This window comes from Acartia tonsa, chromosome 10, assembly GCF_053477335.1.
Source record: "Acartia tonsa isolate MP-2025a chromosome 10, ASM5347733v1, whole genome shotgun sequence".
NCBI lineage: Eukaryota > Metazoa > Arthropoda > Copepoda > Calanoida > Acartiidae > Acartia > Acartia tonsa.
The window spans coordinates 25,265,861-25,288,446 of record NC_137269.1 but is presented as its reverse complement, the minus strand read 5'-3'; the positions used below and the strand labels follow the sequence as shown (position 1 = coordinate 25,288,446).

Genomic DNA, 22,586 nt, shown 5'->3' with positions numbered 1-22,586 from the left:
TCTGCACGCTTGTATAAAAGATCTCGCTTGATGGATGTTTTACTTTTCTGAGAAGCTTTATTTAAATCCTAAGATTTCTACTAGAAATAACCGCCAGAAAAAAATGCAAATCCTCTAAAAATTTAATAAGGTGAAGAAAGCTTTTATGTCATTTATGAAACTAAAGCCGATATAATAAGAAATGTCAATAAAGTGCTACCATGTCTAACAAGTCCTTTCTAATTTGTTGTTGACTTTACACTTGAAACATTATTTGTTTATGAAAAGAAAAATATAAATTTATTTTATGTCATAACTCACGGTAATTAATCCTTAAGGATGAATTTATAGTTGTTAGTAATAGTTTCATTTCGGACAGGATGGGTTGATTTGGAAAGTTTAAAAATTTGTTTGAGTAAGTGAGCTAATTTTGGACTACTTTGAATAAGAGTTGAGGGGGGGGGGTAGTTTTTAATTTCTTTGTTTATTACTTTAAATCATGTTAGTTTATGTTATATTAGGTAAGGGAAAGGCCCACAGTATTAGGGCATTCGGCAGGGGTTAGGCACAGTTCAATCTATTTAAAAAATGGTGGGGAAGGAGGGTGTCAGTGCTCAACCGGCCACTTGAGGGAAAGTATCGTTATAGCAAAGTCTCTTATCAAAGAATAACACCATAAGCTTGGACGTTAATTTTAAAGGGGTAAAATGTATGGTTTTTGAAGATTGAGAGGGGCAAACGACCTATACCCCCACCCTTGGAAGTCTATAACCATAATATAAAGACAAAATAGGTTTGAAAGTTTTCCTAATTAATTAGCATTTACAAAAAAATGCATAAAACAACGTTTACAAGGACGATTTCTTAAACACAAATTGTAAAGAGATCATAGAGAAAAAAATAAAAGAGAGGAATCGAAGCAACTAGAAGATGAAAATAGGCAGTGGGCCTAGAGGCCTACTCAGCGCTGTTGCCGCGCTAAAATTTATTGCTATTCCACTACTTTTCAAATGGGAGGATTAAAAATTATTTTTAAAAATATTTTTTTACTTTTTACTATTTCCATATTTAGGGCAAGAATATTAGATTAGATATTTTCGTTTTAATGTTTTAATTAAAAATTACATAGAATTTTATTTTTATTTTAAAAAATTTGTTCATGAAAGATGAATCCTTCTATTTCTAAAAAGGGGGAAATTTTTTCATAATGAACATTCAGCTGATTCTGACCGCCCACGGCTGTTTGCTAAATATCGCTTTTCTTTTTATTCACATTATTATTTATGATTGACTTACAAAAAGCCCTGGGCGGTTTTTGATTTTCGTCTGCTTCTAAATTTAGGGATGGGGAAGTAGTATTTTACCATGAAAAAGGGGTGAGTATTCATCCTCTTATCCTTTTTCCTTATGAAAGAGATAAACTATTTAATTGACGTTCAGCAACAAATTAAAATTCCATTACAGACCGATCAAGACAGTCAAACACCATGCAGAAAATTTAACAATCAAATATCCTGTTTAAATAGTTATTTGCATAGCTTCTCTAGAAGCCTTTGTCCATAACGTCTAGCCAACAAACAGACAGACAGACATAAAAGAATTAAGAGAATATTCACTGCCAGAATATTCTGCTGAAATAATTATTTGCATGGGATATTCAACATTTATTACAATTAATTGAGGAAAGTTATATTTTATCTGAATAAAAAAAGGGAATAGTCCTTTTCGCGAAAGGGATATATATGATTTCCTTACTTAAAAGAAGCAGAATGTCTGTCTGTCTGTACCAAAAGATCTTGCTAACAACTAAGCCATTTCAGTTCTTCTTATAGTTTCCAGGAAGATTATTAACATGTTTTTTTTTTGGGGGGGGGGGGCGGCTAACTCTTACAAGATTAATCGCCCCTGGAAAAAAGTTCTCTTCCCCGAAAAATTGTCTGTACATTTTATTTAATCAAAAGTTTAAGTCTCTCTCGACCCAACATCTTTACTTCTTTTTAAGAGAGGTATGTATGTTCATCTGTCTATCCGTATAACTTACAACGCAATATTTCTTTAGATGAAATATCCCCTTCCGCAATTAATTGTGAAAATGTTTGCAAAGAGAATTTGTAATGTCCCAGGAGAAGGAATAAGCCATTAGCTTCAGCATAAATATAATTTGTATACATTAATAATTAGCTCACTTATCTTACATAACTATTGAAAAAAAGGTCACGTAACTTATTTTTAGAGTTAGCAAAAGACTACTCAGTTATTTCCCTCAAAGTGCCTGCCGAGCACGTAAAACAATTGACACTTATTTTTTTTAAAATGAAATTTTATGGGGGGGAGATATATCCCTTTTTTTATGCTTTACCTTGTGGTTTATTACCATGACTGGCTACTACCTAATATAACCTAATTATTTATATGGGGGAAGGGGGGAGGTGGGTTGTACTCGACTTGATACTTTGACTTCGTCAAAATATTAGGTTTTATAATTTATGCAACTATCAATATAATATTACAGGTTTTTTTACTATAAAAAAAAATTATACAAAATTTAACTTTTTTATATGTTTGTCTAAAAAAATTAAGACGCCTTGTAATAGATTCATTTAAATATTTTTCTAGCATGACCTCGAAAACGAATAATACCTGCTACATTAGAACCGGTTCTGAGCTATACTTAAAAGTCATTTATCGTATAGTATTTTAGTCAATTTAAACAAATTTAAAAAATATTTGTTGGTCCGCCCCACGGACCCTCTGGGCCAACAAATCTGGAATTATTCTTAAAATTCTTCATTTTACTTTCCAAGAAAAGCTGTCTAATATAGGTTGCAAAGTATAATTTGAAGTATTAGAAAAAGTTGACTTAAAATACTTGAACTGAGCGGACGTGTCGTAAATGTCTCGCTTTTAATACATAGTTCAAGCCAGAAGGGACAAAATTTGTTTTTAAAAATGTCGGACAAAAACCGTTTTGCAAATCTTCCTATTGAGTTGACAAGCAAGTGATGGATAAGCTCAACAGCCTGGATGATTTAATACAAAGGGTCCATGTCCTTGAGGAAAATTACAAGAAGGTTCTACCCCTTATTCAAAAATTTCCACAAATTGAAAAGGATATTAGCGCCATAAAGGTTGTTAACACAAATCTGAAGACAGAGATGGAGAGCTACAAATCTGAAATCAAATTGCTAAAAATCAAGCTTGATGACAGAGAACAACACAGCAGAAACGAGTGTGTAAGAATCAATGGTGTACAAGTTGATAAAGATCTGGAAAAGTCCCTTGGCCACAATCAAGCAGCCATGAAAGCAGTTGAAGAGGTCCTCAAACCTCTGCTAGAGGCGAACAAAAACCGTCTCAAAATGCCCACTGAACCAGGTCAATTCATCAAAAATGCCCATATTCTGCCTATACCGAAAGACAAGAATGGATCATACAAAGTACCACCTATAATTGTAAGGTTCCATAGTCGCCCATTGAAAGATTTTATCCTCTCAAACAAAAAAAATCTGCCTATAAGAGAAATTGACGTCAAAAATGGTGTAGAGAGATACTCGATAAGCGCCGACCTCACCAAAATGAGGTATGATGTAATGCAGAAACTGATCAGAAGTAAACAATTCTCTAAATGCTGGCACCTGGATGGTAGAGTGATCAAATATATTAAGAACGAAGGAGACAGGATACAATCTGTGAAGTTTTTTGATAAATCATGCAATGAACTAATGAACAATTAAATAGTGCTCAAAGTTAGTATATATAATAGTAATTATGACCTAATCTTAACCTTCTAAATTAAACTAGTAATTGAATTTTATTCAAAATAGTATTTCTCGCTATTTTTTTTCCCCTCAATTTTTAAAAATGTCCTTTCATACACCCTAAATATCTTATTTCAACAGGAAGTTAAAATATTCTCACCCCCTCTCTCCTTCCCTTCCTTAATAAAAGTTCCTATGTTTTCCCACGCAAAATTTTACAACATTTTTTATGTGCTATTTTTTTCTTTAAATTTTGACATTTATTAATTATCTAAATGAATGTTTTGCTGATAAATTAAATAGTGCAAATCAAAACGAAATTGAAAGCCCGTATCTCAGTATAGATTTAAAATGTTCCTATTTTGACAACACACAACTCATTAATAAATTTAAGAATTGCAGGAAGATAAAATTCTTATGCTGGAATCTTGGTTCCTTACCCTCGAAATTTGATGAATTTAAAGAATATATCAATTTTCTTCTACAAAACAACATTTATTTTGACATAATTTGTATTCAAGAAATATTTTCAATTATTGATCAAGATCTATATAAACTTGAAAATTATAATTTTGTATTTTCATCTAGAAAAAAGGGGAAGGGAGGGGGAGTTGGAATCTATATTCATAAAAAACATAGATTTACTGTAATTGATGATTTATCATATTTTGAAGAAAATCTTTTTGAATCTTTAACATTGAAAGTTATTACTGAACAGAAAAAAAGCAATATAATTAGTTGTGTCTATCGTCCTAATTCTCCAATACAAGGCATGAGTTCTAATGATCAGATGGAATATTTTATTGATAAAATATCAAATTTACAAGCAGCAATGTCATCTTATAAAGGTGACTCTTACATCATGTCTGACTTGAATTTAGATCTCCTTAAATTTGAATCTCATTTAAAAACAAATGATTTTATAGAGAACACTTTATCTAACGGGTTTTTGCCTTTAATTACTAAACCAACTAGAGTTACACATGCTTCATGTACATTGATTGATAATATTTTATCTAATTCTTGCAATAATACATTGGAATCTGGCGTTATTCTGAACTCAATTTCTGATCATTTCCCTATTTTTCATGTTAGTTCTCAAACACAAAAAACAGAAAAGCCTAAAACATTTATCAGCAGGGATATAACAAGTGAAAAAATTATTCAATTTAATGCAATGTTAAACACGAACAACTGGGGTAATGTTCTTAATGAATTAAACCCACAAATTAGTTTTGAAAACTTTCATGAAGTATTTGATTGTGCTTTTAATTTACATTTTCCCATCAAAGAAGTTAAATTTAATGAAAATATTCATAAAATAGAGGGATTTATGACGGGAGGGCTTATGATTTCTAGACGAAAAAAACTTGAGCTAGGGACAATTTATTCAAAAAATAAAACACCAGAAAATAACATTGCATATACAACATATAGGGACATTTACTATAAGGCAATAAAAGATGCAAAGAAAATTTTTTACAGGGAACAACTTAATCAAAATAAAGAAAATCTAAGAAAAACCTGGCAAACTTTAAGACAAGTAATCTCAAAATCAAATGACAAGACATCGTGTATAGATGAAATAATTGTCAATGATACATCTTACAGTAATAATCATGATATTTCTAACAAATTTAATACTTATTTTATTTCAATTGCTGATGAAATTGCCAGCCAAATTAACCCTTCCCCACTTAATCCGTGCGACTTTATTCCTGATACAGACAGTGTATTTAAGCTAAGAGAAATAAATATTCATGTTCTTTTTAATTTAGTGAAAAAAATGGAAAATAAAAAGAGCTCTGACATGTTTGGATTATCAAATTGTTTATTAAAACAAATTATAAATAGTATTGCCGTACCTCTTGTTCACATTATTAACCAATCTATTAAAACAGGTCAAATTCCTTCACAATTAAAAATTGCTAAAGTTTTGCCAATTTTTAAATATAGTAACAGCTCTAAAATGGAAAAATGTAACCCTGGCAATTATCGTCCAATAAGTTTGCTACCTATTTTTTCAAAATTGTTAGAAAAAATTGTATCTGAACAACTCACAAGATATCTTGAATTTAATCAAATTATCTATGAACATCAATATGGATTTCAAGCAAAAAAATCTACACTACATCCTATGATTCACCTTTTGAATTATCTGGGACAAGCAAAAAATGAAAATTTAATTACTATAGGGGTATTCTGTGATCTTGCTAAATGTTTTGATACAATTTTATTAAAAAAACTTTAAAAAATTGGTATACATGGATTAGAATTAGAATGGTTTAAAAACTATTTAAGTAATAGAAATCAGTTTGTTTATACAAATGGCGAAAAAAGTGATTTATTAGGAATCAGCAAGGGTGTCCCACAGGGAAGTATTTTGGGCCCAATTTTGTTTCTAGTTTATATCAATGATATTAAAAATTGTACTAGCTTAATGACACTACTCTTTGCAGATGACAGTAATTTTTTGATATCAGGAAAAGATTTGAATGAGATAATTGAAATACTCAACATTGAACTTAAAAATATCTGTGATTGGCTTCATTGCAATGAAATGTCTCTTAATCCAACTAAAACTAAATTTATGATCTTTAATAAAAGGGAGGATTCCATAACTTGGGACCAAATTAAAATTAAATTAGATTTTAATAATGAAAATGAGAATGATACAGATAAAATTAGATATTTGGGTTATATCAACCAACAGAGTGAAATTCCTGCAATTAAATTTTTGGGTGTGTTTATTGATTCTCAACTTAACTTTAAATACCATATTGAATATTTAAGGAAAAAAATATCTAGAAGTTTGTTTTTAATCAATAGAGTTAAGCATATATTATGTGAAAAATCCTTAGTAACACTATTCCACTCTTTTATAAATAGCCATTTATTGTATTGCTTGCCAGCATGGAGCTGTGGCTTAGAATCATCTATTAAGCCTTTAGTAGTTCTACAAAAAAAAGCGGATCATATGAAGGAAATGAAGTCATTCCTAAATAGGACAGAAATTCCCTTCCAAAAAGGACAGAAATCATCTTCCTTTTTCTCAGATATCTCAAATATGGACAAAAATCACTCTCCTTTTTCTTACATATCTGAAAAAGAAGATAAAAATCACCTTCCTAAATCTCACTTATTTTTCCTAATTCTAAGAAAATTAACCCAATACCTCCATGTTCTTCCTTATTCTCAGATAATCTACCTTATTCTAAGAAATTCTTCCTTGTCCTTACAAATTCTCCCTTATTCTCAGATAACCTACCTTATTCTAAGAAATTCTTCCTTATTCTAAGAAAATCTACCTTATTCTAAGACATTCTTCCTTATTCTAAGAAAATCTACCTTATTCTAAGACATTCTTCCTTATTCTAAGAAATTCTTCCTAATTCTATGAAAATCTACCTAATTATAAGACATTCTTCCTTATTCTAAGAAAATCTACCTTATTCTAAGATATTCTTCCTTATTCTAAGAAATTCTTAGTTATTCTAATAAGATCTACCTTATTCTAAGAAATACTTCCTAATTCTATAAAAATCTACCATATTATAAGACATTCTTCCTTATTCTAAGAAAATCTACCTTATTCTAAGACATTCTTTCTTATTCTAAGAAATTCTTAGTTATTCTAATAAGATCTACCTTATTCTAAGAAATACTTCCTAATTCTATGAAAATCTACCTTATTATAAGACATTCTTCCTTATTCTAAGAAAATCTACCTTATTCCAAAAAATTCTTCCTTATTCTAAGAAATACTTCCCTATTTCTAAGAAAATCTACCTTATTCTAAGACATTCTTCCTTATTCTAAGAAAATCTACCTTATTCTAAGACATTCTTCCTTATTCTAAGAAAATCTACCTTATTATAAGTAATTCTTCCTTTTCCTTACTAATTCTCTCTTATTTTCAGATAACCTAGCTTATTCTATGAAGTTCTTCCTTAATTCCCCTAATTCTTCCTTTTTCTCAGATAATTTTTTTAATTAATATTGGGATATCATAACTGAAATAGAGGTATAGAGAATATATAAATTCTGCCTTTTCACCTTCCTTATTCTCTCAAAATCTTGGTTTTTCTCACATATATTTCCTTATATTTATTGGGATATCAGAACAAGATGTGTAGGATAAGTTTGGGTTGTATCTTTTGACCTGAAATATTTGTTTGTACTTTAGAGGAGGAACCCCAGTCTGTAAAACACACTAGCTGTATCAATAATCTGTTCTACTTGCCAACTGATACAAATATTAGACCAAAATGGAAAATCATCCCCCCCCCAAAAAAAAAAAATTTTTCTTTACAATAATAAAATAAAAACCCAGGCAGAGAGTCAGATATTTGTATATAATGAAAAGTACACCCCCCCCCTCAAATGGTTGGCAACTTAATTTTCAGTCTGTCTATAAATCAGCTGATAATTATGTAATGGATGCAAGGGCGTACTATGAATTTGTACTATTTGGGGTATAAAGAAAGTTTTTGTGTTCTCTCCAGAAATATTTAAATTAAACTTTTTGAACAGTGATCATCATTTATCTTTATATAACACGATAGCAATGTGTAAAATTATGCAGAATAGCAATTATTTATCGATAACGAACTAAGATTGCACATAAAAACATTAAAATATACAAGACTGGAGTTACGTAAGATTAGAATTATGTAAATTACATATCATGTAAACTGTACAAAAATTAGCATAGTATTTATCTATATATCTACCCTCCCCCACCCCACCCAATCGCTAATGTTAAATTGTATATTTTCTTTTAAAAATGTGAATGTTTTCTTTAACCTTAAAGTCTGTACGATACATAATTTAAATACTGACTTAACTTATAGTTGAAAAATTTAACACATAATCTTATCCCTTTAGATCCCTGAGACTTCAAAGTGGTAGAAGCAAAGGTTTTCTATAATTAGGGTTGGTCCGTCTGTATGTAACAGTTAGCTTTTTTCGTTAATTTAAACAGTTAAAATTGTTTTATCAATTTAAAACTTGGCATGATGATTCCTATAACAATGAGGTCCTTCTGATTTCAGAGCTTCATTTTTATAGATATTGTCATTCTTTTTAAAAAGCGAAGCTTTTCTATAATTAGAGTTGGTCCGTCCGTCCGTCCGTCCGTCAGTCCGTACGTCTGAGAGAGATAGCTTTTTTCATTAATTTAGGCATGTTAGAATTATCCTGTCGATTTCATGGTGATTATTCCTTTAGTATTTAGGTATGATTAAGAAAGCGTAGCAACTCTATAATCATTACCAGAATGTCCGTACGTCCATTTTAAACATGTTGGTTCTTTACTTTTTTAACAACAAATTTTTATGTGATCTAATAATCCGATTGTTATAATTTGTTGGTATAGTGATTCCTGGGACAACAAAGTACAATATTATAAGCAAAGCTACTCTATAATCAAGTCCAAAAAAATTAAATATGTCCATAAACATTATCCTCTATCAAGAAGTTTTTCCAACAAATTTACTCACAATTTTGCTTTGACTCCTTTTTTTATATTCTGATTATTCAGTTCTGACACTATACATGTGTTAGTGTCCGTAAGTCCTACCGTTTTAGAGCTTCGCTTTTATGGATGCTGTCATCCATGTTTAATTTTGTTTATACTTTTATTATTTCAGGGAGAGAGGGGACAATGGTCTGTTTATTACACTAGTCCCCAAAGTTTTATTATAATGTTTTATTATTTGTAAGTTTATACAACTTTACGCACTTGAGTGAATTTTCATTGGTTGGTTAATTAAGTGTTCAGACGTTTCAACCACTAATTTTAATCTATAGAAGGGATAATTTTGTGCATCATCATTGGGGATGTACGCGCTACCATGGTTCAAAAAGTATTACATAAACAGAGAATATTGGTGTTTGCAGAGAGAAAGAGAGAAAGGGGACATTGGGCTGTTAATTACACAAGTCCAAAAATATTTACAATAACATTTTCTTATTAGTTGGCTTAACAACTGTGAGGACTTTTAATAAATTTTAATTGGTTGGTGTATTAAGTTTAGTGTCCAAATGTTTGTAATTGTAATCTACAGAAGGGGTAATTTTGTGTTTTAACATTGAGATTTACATAATTTTATTAGCCATTATCTTATCCCATTAGATCCCTGGGTGTTATCAATTAACTCAAACGCCAGGTCCAACAAACCAAAATAACTGCCCAAACACCCGAGGTATTAGGTTAAGTAACACTAACACCCATCACACAACCACCATTTTGATTGCAAAACCTTTGTCGGAGAAGTCCTAAATGGGATTGGTAATGAGTTGTGACTGTTTGGGGCCAAGGCATTCTACATACTTTAACTATTAATGCCTTTAGTTTTTATGCTGGTTAATTTGATTTTAAATTTGTTTCTTCTCAGATTTTTCCAGTGATGTAAAGGGATAATACAATGGCCGTTAAATTGATGTACAACCCAATGATGATACACAAAATTACTCCTTAAAAATTTGTGGTTGAAACGTTTGAACACAAAAAATCAAAGAATCAAAATTCACTATATTCCACAAGGTAATAAGCCAACGAATAAGAATCATTATAATAAAACTTTGGGGACTATTATTAAACAGCCCATTGTACCCTCTTTATCTAAGTAATTTCTCTTGGGAGAGTGGGGGTACCTTCCCCAATTTATGCAAAGGAGAACCAGAAATTGGTCTAGCAGTTAGCGAGAGCTTTCGATATACATATATAATCACAGGTATTGACAGATATACACAAACACACAATGTTAATTTTGAATATTGACTAGTAGTTGCGCTCCTCAAGGCCTTTAAGGGCACCTAAGGTGAGGGGAGGTCAACCCACAACCCTTATTTTAGTTTTAAAAAGGATGACAACATCCATAAAACTGAAGCTCTAAAACGGCGGGAAAGAAGAACATTAAAACTTTAGAGTGTCAGAACTAAATAATCCGACTATAAATGTGTTACTGTATAAATGTTTAAACTGTTAAATACAGGATACTGTTTATATATATGTACTTTTTTATTAGGATTTGATTAGAGAGATGCCTTGCATATGATATTGTACCTTGTTGTCCTAGGAATCATTATTCCCAAAGTATGATGAATAGGATAATTATCCTATTATATAAAGATGTAACTCTTTTTATACATTTTAATTGGAACCGATGATCTGTTTAATAGTGAAACAATTGTCTCCATTAATAAAATGTTAAAAAATAACCCATGTTACATATATAAATAAATCCTTATAATAAAGTAACAGGATGTCTCTGTGTTTGTAAGTTTGTACCGAAGGATCTTGTTAACCGCTGAACCGGTCGGGTTCTCCTTAACAGGGTAGCTTCTCATATGTCCCGGGAAAAAAACATAACTAGAGGCCTCTAGGGGCGTAGCCGCTAGTCCTATTATATAAAGTAGTAAGTGTTTGTTGTCTGTCCCAAAGGATCTCGCTAACCGCTGAACCGATATTGTTCTCCTTTACAGTGAAGCTTCTTATAGGTCCTGGGAAGGTTTTAAACTATTTTTCGAGAGGGTGTCCTAACCTCCCTCTCCCCCAAAAAAATTATTTTTATAACTCTTTGGAAACTCAAATTTAAAATAGGATGAGGTCGACTTTTCCTTCTCCTACCAGTGCAGTGCCCCTAGAGGCTTCTAGGGGCGTAGCCGCTAGTATTATATAAAGTAGTAAGCCTTTTTTGGTCTGTAACAAAGGATCTTGCTAACCGCTGAACCGATTAGGTTCTCCATTGTAGAGAACCTTCCCATAGGTCCCGGGATGGTTTTAGGCTATTTTATATTTAAGCCTTGGGATGGTTTTAGGCTATTTTTCTTCCACCTCCTTAACCCTCAACAGAAAGAGTCTACTAGATGCCAGGGGCGCAGCCGCTATTCCAATTATAAAAAGTAAAGAAGGATATCGCTAACCACTGAACCGATTAGGTTCTCCATTGTAGAGAACCTTTACATAGGTACAGGATGGTTTTAGGCAACTTTTTTATCTTAATTTAAGTCTAGGGATGGTTTTAGTCTATTCTGCTCTTTTCTACCCATTGAAATACAAAGCCACCAAAGGCTAGGGACGCAGCCGCTAGTTTCATACAAAAAGTTGTAAAAAATCCGCATGTTTTGAATGTCTAAATAAACGAAAAAAGCTAACACATGGACGGAACGACCCTAATTATAGAAAACCTTTGCTTCCGTATGCAGTTTATGGGGTGGATAATGTGTGAAAACCAGTCTTCAAGATCTAAGGGATAAGATAATGGCCGGTAAAATGATTTTAATTTCCAAGTTTAATTAATCAATTACAACTTTCTATTTATTTTTTTTCTATTGTCTATTTATTAAACTTTCCCCCCCCTTTTGGTTAAAAAGTAAAACTTCAATGTACGCCCTTGAATTGATTTCATAATTATCAGCTGTTTTGAGTTCAATCACTTCCGGCGAAAAAAATAAGTTGCCAACCTTCTATAGAGTTTGTACCACATAAATAGGAATGTGAAAAAAAACATTACATTGGTTGAGACTAGCAGCTACGCCACTAGAGGCTTCCATGGACATTTATGGTAATTAATCAAATAAAAATGTCTGACTCTAAGCCTGGTATTTTATTTTTGACCAGGAAATTAATTTTTTTCTGATGGGTAGGGTAGGAACTTTTTCTTTAAGCAATTTCTCTTGGGAGCCCAGACAAACATCCTGTTACTTTTATAAAAGGATTGATAATTACATATAGTTATTGAAGAAAATATCAGTAAAAAAAAACAATATATTTAAATTTGTTTTGAAATTATTACTTTTTTGGTCTTGGTCTAATATTTGTATGTGTTGGCTAGTGAAGGATTATAAAGACTCCTGTTCTTATTTTCTGCTATCCTGTTATTATAAGGTTTATTTCTCAGTAAAATTATGTTAATATTATCAATAATTTTATGAATTAAAACATAAACACTAAATGTCAAAAGATACAACCAAAAAAATACTGAATGTACTATTATTTCTTAAGATAATTTCATATTTGTTTTACAGACTGGGGTTCCTCCTCTAAAGTACAAACAAATATTTCAGGTCAAAAGATACAACCCAAACTTATCCTACACATCTTGTTCTGATATCCCAATAAACATAAGGAAATATATGTGAGAAAAACCAAGATTTTGAGAGAATAAGGAAGGTGAAAAGGCAGAATTTATATATTCTCTATACCTCTATTTCAGTTATGATATCCCAATATAAATTAGGAAAATTATCTGAGAAAAAGGAAGAATTAGGGGAATTAAGGAAGAACTTCATAGAATAAGCTAGGTTATCTGAAAATAAGAGAGAATTAGTAAGGAAAAGGAAGAATTACTTAGAATAAGGTAGATTTTCTTAGAATAAGGAAGAATGTCTTAGAATAAGGTAGATTTTCTTAGAATAAGGAAGAATGTCTTAGAATAAGGTAGATTTTCATAGAATTAGGAAGTATTTCTTAGAATAAGGTAGATCTTATTAGAATAAGGAAGAATTTCTTAGAATAAGGAAGAATGTCTTAGAATAAGGTAGATTTTCTTAGAATAAGGAAGAATGTCTTAGAATAAGGTAGATTATCTTAGAATAAGGAAGAATGTCTTATAATAAGGTAGATCTTATTAGAATAAGGTAGATTTTCTCAGAATAAGGAAGAATGTCTTATAATAAGGTAGATTTTCATAGAATTAGGAAGTATTTCTTAGAATAAGGTAGATCTTATTAGAATAAGGAAGAATTTCTTAGAATAAGGAAGAATGTCTTAGAATAAGGTAGATTTTCTTAGAATTAGGAAGAATGTCTTAGAATAAGGTAGATTTTCTTAGAATAAGGAAGAATGTCTTATAATAAGGTAGATCTTATTAGAATAAGGTAGATTTTTTCAGAATAAGGAAGAATGTCTTATAATAAGGTAGATTTTCATAGAATTAGGAAGTATTTCTTAGAATAAGGTAGATCTTATTAGAATAAGGAAGAATTTCTTAGAATAAGGAAGAATGTCTTAGAATAAGGTAGATTTTCTTAGAATAAGGAAGAATGTCTTAGAATAAGGTAGATTTTCTTAGAATAAGGAAGAATGTCTTATAATAAGGTAGATTTTCATAGAATTAGGAAGTATTTCTTAGAATAAGGAAGAATTTGCTAGAATAAGGTAGGTCTTCTTAGAATAAGGGAGAATTTGTGTAATTAAGGTAGAATTTCTGAGAATAAGTGAGAATTTGGGTAAATAAGGTAGATTTATTAAGCATAGTTGTAATAGTAAGGAAAAGGAAGAATTTCTAAGAATTAGGAAGAATTTGTAAGATGGTGGACAGAGGTCACCTTCCTTTAGTGAGAATTTGTAAGATAGTGGACAGAAATCACCTTCCTTACTGAGAATTTGTAAGAAAAAGGAAAGTAAATAGCCTTCCTATACCCAAGGAAGGGAATTTCTGTCCTTTTTAGGAATGACTTCATTTTCTTCATATGATCCAAAAAAGCTATTAGAATTATACACAAATCCGCTTATAACAGCCATACGCCACCTTTGTTTAGGAAAATTAATGTTTTGCCTATTAAGGAGCTATCTATTTATACAAAACTACTATTTTTTTATGATTTTATTCGCTGGAGGCTACCAAATTCTTTTGATGGTGTATGGATTAGAAATAATCTAAGAAATCAGAGACAACTAAGAAATTCTAGTGAGTTTTATATTCCAATAGCCAAATTTAAAAAAATTGAAAGGTTTCCATTATTTTCATTTCAAAGACTATGGAATAATTTTTGTCATGAAAAAGATCTTTTAAATGAGAATATTCCTAAAAAAACATTTGCATTAAATCTTAAAGATGAACTTTTTAAATCTATATGTAATATTGAAGAATGTAATGAATGTACTTAAAATATATTGATTTGCCTGGATTTATTAAAAACCTTACATTATTAATTACAGAAATGGTTTTAAAATTTAAGAAAAACTAGCCTTAAAATTTGTTGTAACCCTTCTTTCCTTCTCTTTTTCCCCTGTCCATTTAATTTTACCTACACTTATTTTGACATTATTATTTCTTATTTTTCTTATTATTTTAATGCCAACCTAAAAAAGGCAATGCAAACATCTCGGATACGCATATTCCTACTTTTAGGGAAGCCTAATCAGTGCCACACATAACATCTAGTGTTAGTCATGCAATTTAAATTTATAAATATTATGAAAAATTGTAAAGTACACCTGGTACTAAGCAGTAGCTTGGTGTACTATTGTATGTACTGCTTCGTAAGACGGGGCGTAATCTGTCACTGAATAAATGTTTTTTATGTTATGTTAGGTTACAGGAAAAAGTTTTAATTTCATATCACCTTGACTTTAGAATTGCATTTGACACCAACAAACAAATAAACAGGAAGTCAAAGGGCAAATGGCAATAAGCGGTAAATATAAAAAAATCCAGTATGGCTTCGTAAACGATTAATATCCTCTAGATTAGAACCGGTTCTCAGCTATACTAAAAATCATTTAAAGCACCGTATTACAGTCAATTCTCCAAAACTATTAAAATAAAAATCATAAAATTAATTTTAAAATTGTTAGACCGAGTCTTTGGACCCTCAGCGCTAAAAAACTGGTTTTAACTTTATTACTTTTTATAACGCGGATAGCTGTTTATAATACAATGCCATAATAACTTTTCTATAACGCAATAAAAATCTCCAAACTGGGAAACAAAAGGAAATGGGAATAATTAATTTTTCTTCCATCGTCCTATCCGATGTACCTGGTTTCTAGGAAGTGCAGTCAAATATAAGTTTGTCAATTTTTAGTATCGTAGCTGTTATACAGATAGGAATATACGTTAAAAATAAACAAAAATAAATCAACTTTGATGAATGCAGGTGCAAGTCTGTGTATTTGTATGTATGTCTGAATATAAAGTCATTGCTAGAAAAAATGTTCTGCTTCAGTTCAGATTCTTTAAGGTCTAAGGCAGGTTTGGAATTTGCACTAATGGTCTATACGGAGGGAGGGGACATTGGACTGTTCATTACACTACTCCACAAGGTTTTATAAAAAAGTTTTCTTATTCGTTGTCTTAACAACATTGGGTACTTTAGTAAATTTTGATTGGTTGGTTAATTAAGTTGATTGTTCAAACGTTTCAACCACTAATTTTAATGTACAGAGGAAGTAATTTTGTGTATCATATATGGAGATGTAATTGTACATCATTTTATTTTCCATTGTCCTAAACCCTTTAGATCCCTGAATGGTTTATCATTATCAACAAACAATGGTAAAGAGAATGATTTAATTTAATATATGTATATATTTTTTTTATATTTCAGAACAGTCAAAACTTCCAGAAGTGGCTTCGCGTTTTGTTGGGATTAAAAAAGACTAGACAAAATATTAAAACAATTCTACGCAAACAAAACACTTTTGTTGGTATGAGGGGCTGATCATGTCAAGAAATTTCAATCAATCACATGATCAAATCTTTCTAATCATGTGATCATTTGAGGTCTAATCACATGATTAGATTTAATTCTGATCACATGATTGGATTTAATTCTGGTCACATGAATAGATTCAATTCTGATTAAGTCTAATGGCATGTTTAGATTTAAATCTGATCACATGATTAGATTTAAATCTGATCATATGATTAGATTTAATTCTAATCACATGGTTAGGTTTAATTCTGATCAAATGATTGAATTTAATTCTGATCACATGATTAGATTTAATTCTGATCACATGATTAGATTTAATTCTGATCACATGATTAGTTTTAGGTCTGATCACATGATTATATTTAAATATGATCATATGATTAGATTTAATCTGATCACATGATATACTTAAGTTTGATAGCATGTTTAAATTTAAATCTGATCATATGATTAGATTTAATTCTGGTCATATGATTAGAATTTTTTTGAATTTTGATTACATGATTAGATTTAATTTTGATCACATGATTAGATTTAAATCTGATCAAATGATTAGATTCAAAAATGGTCACATGATTAGATTTAAATCTAATAACATGATTAGATTTAATTCTGGTCACATGATTAGATTTAAATATGACCATTTGTTTAGATTTAATCTGATTACATGATTAGATTTAATTCTGATCACATGATTAGATTTAAATCTGATCACACGACAAGATTTTATTCATGATTAGATTTCTAATCAAACGTTTTTCTTCTAATCTTGTGGTTAGCTATTTAGTATTTAATATTTTTCTCAAAAATCAGTTTTTATTTTAATATATATATTGTTTATTTATAATCCAAGTCATAAATAGAAAGTTCAAAAATGTATTTTATTTGTTTTTCAGCTTAAACTTTAAACTTTATTTGTTTAAAATGCCTGATTTAAAAAAAATTAGAATTAGATTTACTTACTCAACAAAGACTCAAACATATTCAACTTAAAACCCAAACTGTCCAAATGACTTCAGCAGGACTCGAACTTTCACCTCCAGAACTATTTGTATTTGTATAATAATTATGCATATAATAACTATATATTAAGTGTGACAAATCACAATATTTCGCCTCTATTTAATGTACCAAATAACATATAATATTAAACTGTATGTAAAAAATATAATATTTGTTTAATAACTCTAAATTTGACTTCCCTATGAGGAGGAGGGGGTCTCATTTTTATATTATTGTATAATTAATAAATAATGTCAATATTATCTTGTTTCATACCTTAATTTTGTCAAACAAGTGTCAATAATGTTTAGAATTTTTTAATGTTGTTTTATGATAATTTTTACTTATTAATTAACACTTTGCTGCATCCCACTGTGTTTTTAAAACATTTAGAATAAATTAGATTTTAAAAACCAAATAATTAAAACAATAATCAAATTTTAAATATAATACAAAAATATCCTTAATAAAGCTACACTTATTAATTATGAAATAAATTTTGTTTTCTAAATTTCTACTAGTATTTTTAAAGCAAAGTTTTTCTATAATTATTCTCGGTCCATACGTCAGTACTTCCTTAACCCTTAACAAAGCATTTTATCATACCAAAATACTAAAATATCCTCTAGTAGTACATCCTTATATGAAATACAGGTGTTCAAGTCACTTTCAGGTTCCAGGTATAATCCTGCAGGTCCTGATCCTCCAGGTCTCCAGAAATCTTTAAAAGGATCCTGTGGCCGCAATTTTTGACTTAGAGACTTTGAATTTTCCACTTAAGTTTTTTTTACATGTTTACATAACGTATTAAAATTTCATAAAGATCCGCCGATGTTTTTCCGCCGACCGCCGACTACGGCGGCTTGAAGCTGCCAAGTACAGCTGCGGCCGCTGAAAATTATAATTTGATATTTCTAATGTAAAATTTACATAAAGATAAACATTTTCTGGAAAAAAATTGTTCTTCTAGCTTCAAAAATAAGAAAATTACAGCCGTTTGAAATTTTTAAGTAAAAAAAGACCTAAAAACAAAGGTTGTAAAATAAAAGGGTGAAGGAAGCGAAAATTGACTTAGACTTATAAAAGATCGGAAATTCATTATCAAACAGGGGACTTGCACAAAAAAATTAGCCCTCTAGCTCTAATACTGCGATAAGGTGCGGCAAGGGGCCCGACTGTAAAGGGTTAACAGTTTACTGTTATCGTTAATTTAGGCATGTTAAAATTGTCCTATCGATATCAACCTTGGCATAATTCCTGCAAGAAAATTTATGAGAAAGCGTAGAATCCGTAGATCCACTTTTTAAAAAAATTTCTATGATACTTTTATCCTTTTCGGTAGATTTTTTGGGAATAGTCCCTTTCGTGGCACGCCCCTTAGGGAGCGATTCGTCGTATTTTTAAAATGGCTTTTTATAAGTGATGTTAGGTTAGATTATATTGGATTAGGTGATTGCCCCACAGGGTTAGGCAATTGTCCCCGCAGGGTTAGAGCCCCCCACAGGGGCTAGAAATAGGAGAAAGGCTACTGTGAAAAATAAGGTGCGTTGCCACGAAAGGGACTATACCCGATTTTTTAAATAATGATTCCTAGAACAAAAGGTACAGAGTTTTCAGCGGAGCATCTCTATGATCAATTCCTTTTCATTTCATTAAATATTATACTGTATTTACGCCTTTTGCAACAAGATACAATTTTGTTTATGATTATATTCTGCTAATTAATGTCTGACACTTTACAAGTGTTAATATTCGTTTGCCTTTCTGTCTTATTTTATAGCTTCGCTTTTAAGGATGTTCTCGAACCTACTCCAAACTGTACATAATCGAACTTGCTTTTTGAAATATCATCGAATTTCCTGTTTATTAGATCAACAAGAATAGAAAAACAAATTTAAGTTTTAAGATGAAAAAGTATTCATTCAAAACACGTTGACTATTTGAAAGATGGGTTGCATTGAAATAGTGGAAAATATGTCAAAATTGATAAAATATATTTCACAAACAACTTTAATACTTTTTCTCAATAAATAGAAAAATAAAACACATTCAAAATATGTTTATTACTTACTCTAAAATCATGGATATAAATTTCAATAAATAAGAGAAAGATACCTTGAAAACACTCAGAGAGATAGTTGGCTGTTTATTACACTAGTCCCCAAAGTTTTACAAGAACGTGTTCTCATTCGTTGACTAAACAACTTTTGGGACTTTAGCTGAATTTTGATTTATCAATTTGACTGTTCAAACGTTTCAACCACTAATTTTTAACTAATGAAAGAGTAATTTAGTTTTTCTTCAATTTATCGGCCATTGTCTTATCCCTTTTGATCCCAGAAATGAACATAAATCATATAAGATATATAAACATTTAATTCAAAATCTGTATATTTGATATCTGTTTTAAAATTGCGAAAATGCAGGATGCCTTTTATTGATAATCTAATAATAATAATCTAACATGCACGAATTTTATATTAGTTACGAAACTAAGGACTTACACACTCCAAACAAAAGCTCGCTTTTTAAATGTCATTAAACAATCGTATGTACCATAGAAACGGCATGTCCGTTAAGATATCGTTTACGGCTGAACTGATCGTTCAATAATCTTCAGGATAGTTTCACTTAAGTGCAGAAAGGTATAATGCCTTTTGGATGAGGGAGTAGTGGGAAGGCTTTATATCAGGGAGTAAGGGAGGGGACAATGGATCGAATATTCAATTTTACAGTCTTAGACTTTGGGTACTGGCTTAAAGGGAATGTGCACGAATTCAGCAGGTTTTGACTGACTTTAAGTACTAGCGCATCAATGCCCCGCTAACTAGCTGAGTTATTTTTGAATAAAGCAGACAGAAAAATTTGTTATTGATGGCTGGTTTTAACAAATATTTTTTCCCAAGAAAATGTCATTTCATGTATAGAAACTCTACTGTGATATTTATGTATTTAACAATCTAAGAACCCCTTAAATTTAGGTGGCAGTTTAAAATATATGAGAAGGGTTGAGGTAGTTGTAAACAAGATTTTTCTAGTGATTAATTACAGAATGTTTACTACATTGTGATGTATTGGTAATTTAATTTTCAAGTAAATTATTTTTTTCTTAGAACTAATTTTGTTCTTAATTATATCACCATGATCCCTTTACAATTTTGGTCAAATTTTCTTGATAAATCTGGGTTTCATTGCTTTTCAGCGAAAACTCTTAAATTAAATTAATTGCCCATTGTCCCCTCCCTTACTCTCTGCATTATATCCTCTTCAAAAATGTCAACAACTTAAATTAAATCCTACCCCAAGAACTGATTTGTTAACTAATATTATTAAAAGGGCAAGTGCTATCTTCACCCCCCCCCCCTCTTTCTGGGGCGACGCAACCTGATTGTGATTGGCTTAAATTTTAGAGATCTTAAGGGATAAGACAATGGCCGATAAATTGATGTGCATTTCCTGTGATGATACACATAATTATCCCTTCGGTAGATCACAATTAGTGGTTGAAACATTTAAACCACAACTTAATTAACCAACCAATCAAAATCCAATAAAAGTCCCAATAAAGTTATGCAAACGAGTAACAAAATGTTACTTTAAAACTTTGAGAACTAGTGTAATAAACTGCCCACTGTCCCCTTCCTACATGCCCAAATTTACATACCAACTAATGAAAGAACTATGGATGTGATCATCCTTATTAATAAATCTAATCTCAGTAACTAACTTGGCATAGGGTATCTAAACTTGTACTATTTGTGTTCAATTCATATTTGATTGCACTTAATCATTAGAACAAGGAAGATAACATCCATAAAAGCAAAGCTCTAAAATCAGACGAGAAGTCAAACGAACATGAACACTTGTAAAGTATCAAAACTTAATAATCAGAATATTAACTCATAATTTCTTTTTTAAAATTCTTATTAAATTGCAAAATTGTTCAAAAACAGGATTCTGTTTCAGGACATCAGATAAATAGGATAATTATGTTATACGAAAAATCAACATTTTTAAAAATAGACCTATAGACTATCTATAGTAATGGTTATAGAGTTGCTACGGTTTCTAAATCCTACATTACTGTTACAGGAATCATCATACAAAGTTCAAAATTGCTAGAATAGTTCCAACATGTTTAAATGAACAGTAAGAGATATCCTTTACGGACGCTTCACTTTTAAAAAGACCTATTTGTTAAAAATATATCTCTTCTTATGGCCAATTTAAAATGAAAATTAAAACATCTTAATAGTTCTATTACAAAATTGTAAAGGGTGTACTTAACATAATGTTGATAAATGTGCACTGCACTGATTAATTTGACAGAAAAATAATAAATTACGCAAATAAATCCATCAAATTAATAAAAACGATAAACGGAATTAATTAAGATTAGTATTTTTGTTTAATTAATTTGAAATTAAAATTCTAAGTTGATCTAAGTTTCTCAATAGTTCTAAACGTAAATTGTATTTTTATATATAAAAAATAACAGGATATCTGCGTGTGTTTGTACGTTGGTTTCGCTAACCGCTACACAATACAAAATGAACAAAATGTCTGTCTTTAACGAAGGATTTAACTATGGTTCTCCTTTTAAGTGAATCTTCTGTAATCTCCTGGGTTGTTTTAGGATATTTTCCACCTCAAAAGCCCAGTGTTGGAGCTGTATGTATATCCTAGGGTTGGGCCGGATATCTGGCTGATTTCTAATGCCGAATTTCCGGTATACGGCCGGAAATCGGCCAAGGCAGGATATTAAAGTAACAAATAATTTCTTCATACAAATCAGCTTTTTTAAGCCGCCGGCTGTGGTGGCTGGCAGCTGTCATTGCCGGATTTCCGGCCAGATAGTTTCAATATCCGGTATCCGGCCGGATATTGAAAATGCCCAGATATGCGGCCAAACCGGATATCCGGCCCCACCATATTCCAAAGTCTTTTCAGTGAAGCCTTTTTATGAGCTAACCCAGAAGTTTATATCTAAGTAGAGCTAGGGATATTCTCATAACTCATATACTATTTAGCTTAATTTTTAAGGATGTGGCTTAATATTAAATTCAAAGTAAAACTGGAGTTTCCCTTTACCTCTGATATTTGAGAAATCTTAAGGGATAAGACAATGGGCAATACTTATACCCCCATGATTAAAACAAAAAAATTATACCCTAAAACTATTGGTTAAAAAGTATGAACACTGCTAATTTAAAAATACCAATTAGAATTTGATTAAAGTACCCTTAATCTCTATGTAAACTTATAAGAGATGGTGTTTGTAAAACTTTGGGAACCAGTGTAGTTTACATTCTAATGTCCCCTCCCTCCCTGAATGTTAGTGAAGTTATAGGAATTATGAATAAAGTTTTATCATTACAACTTTTATTAACTTGAGGACAT

General features: G+C 30.6%; 1 protein-coding gene across 1 annotated transcript in view; it reads left to right on the top strand.

Annotated features, from left to right (window-relative positions):
* The window catches only part of LOC145329691 (uncharacterized), a 53,272-nt gene extending 35,823 nt beyond the window's left edge, over nt 1-17,449 (top strand). Inside the window, exon 5 of the mRNA XM_080174050.1 lies at nt 16,077-17,449. The gene's annotated coding sequence lies outside the window, so the exon portion shown is untranslated. The remainder of the gene's footprint in view (nt 1-16,076) is intronic.
* The last annotated feature ends 5,137 nt before the right edge of the window (nt 17,450-22,586 follow it).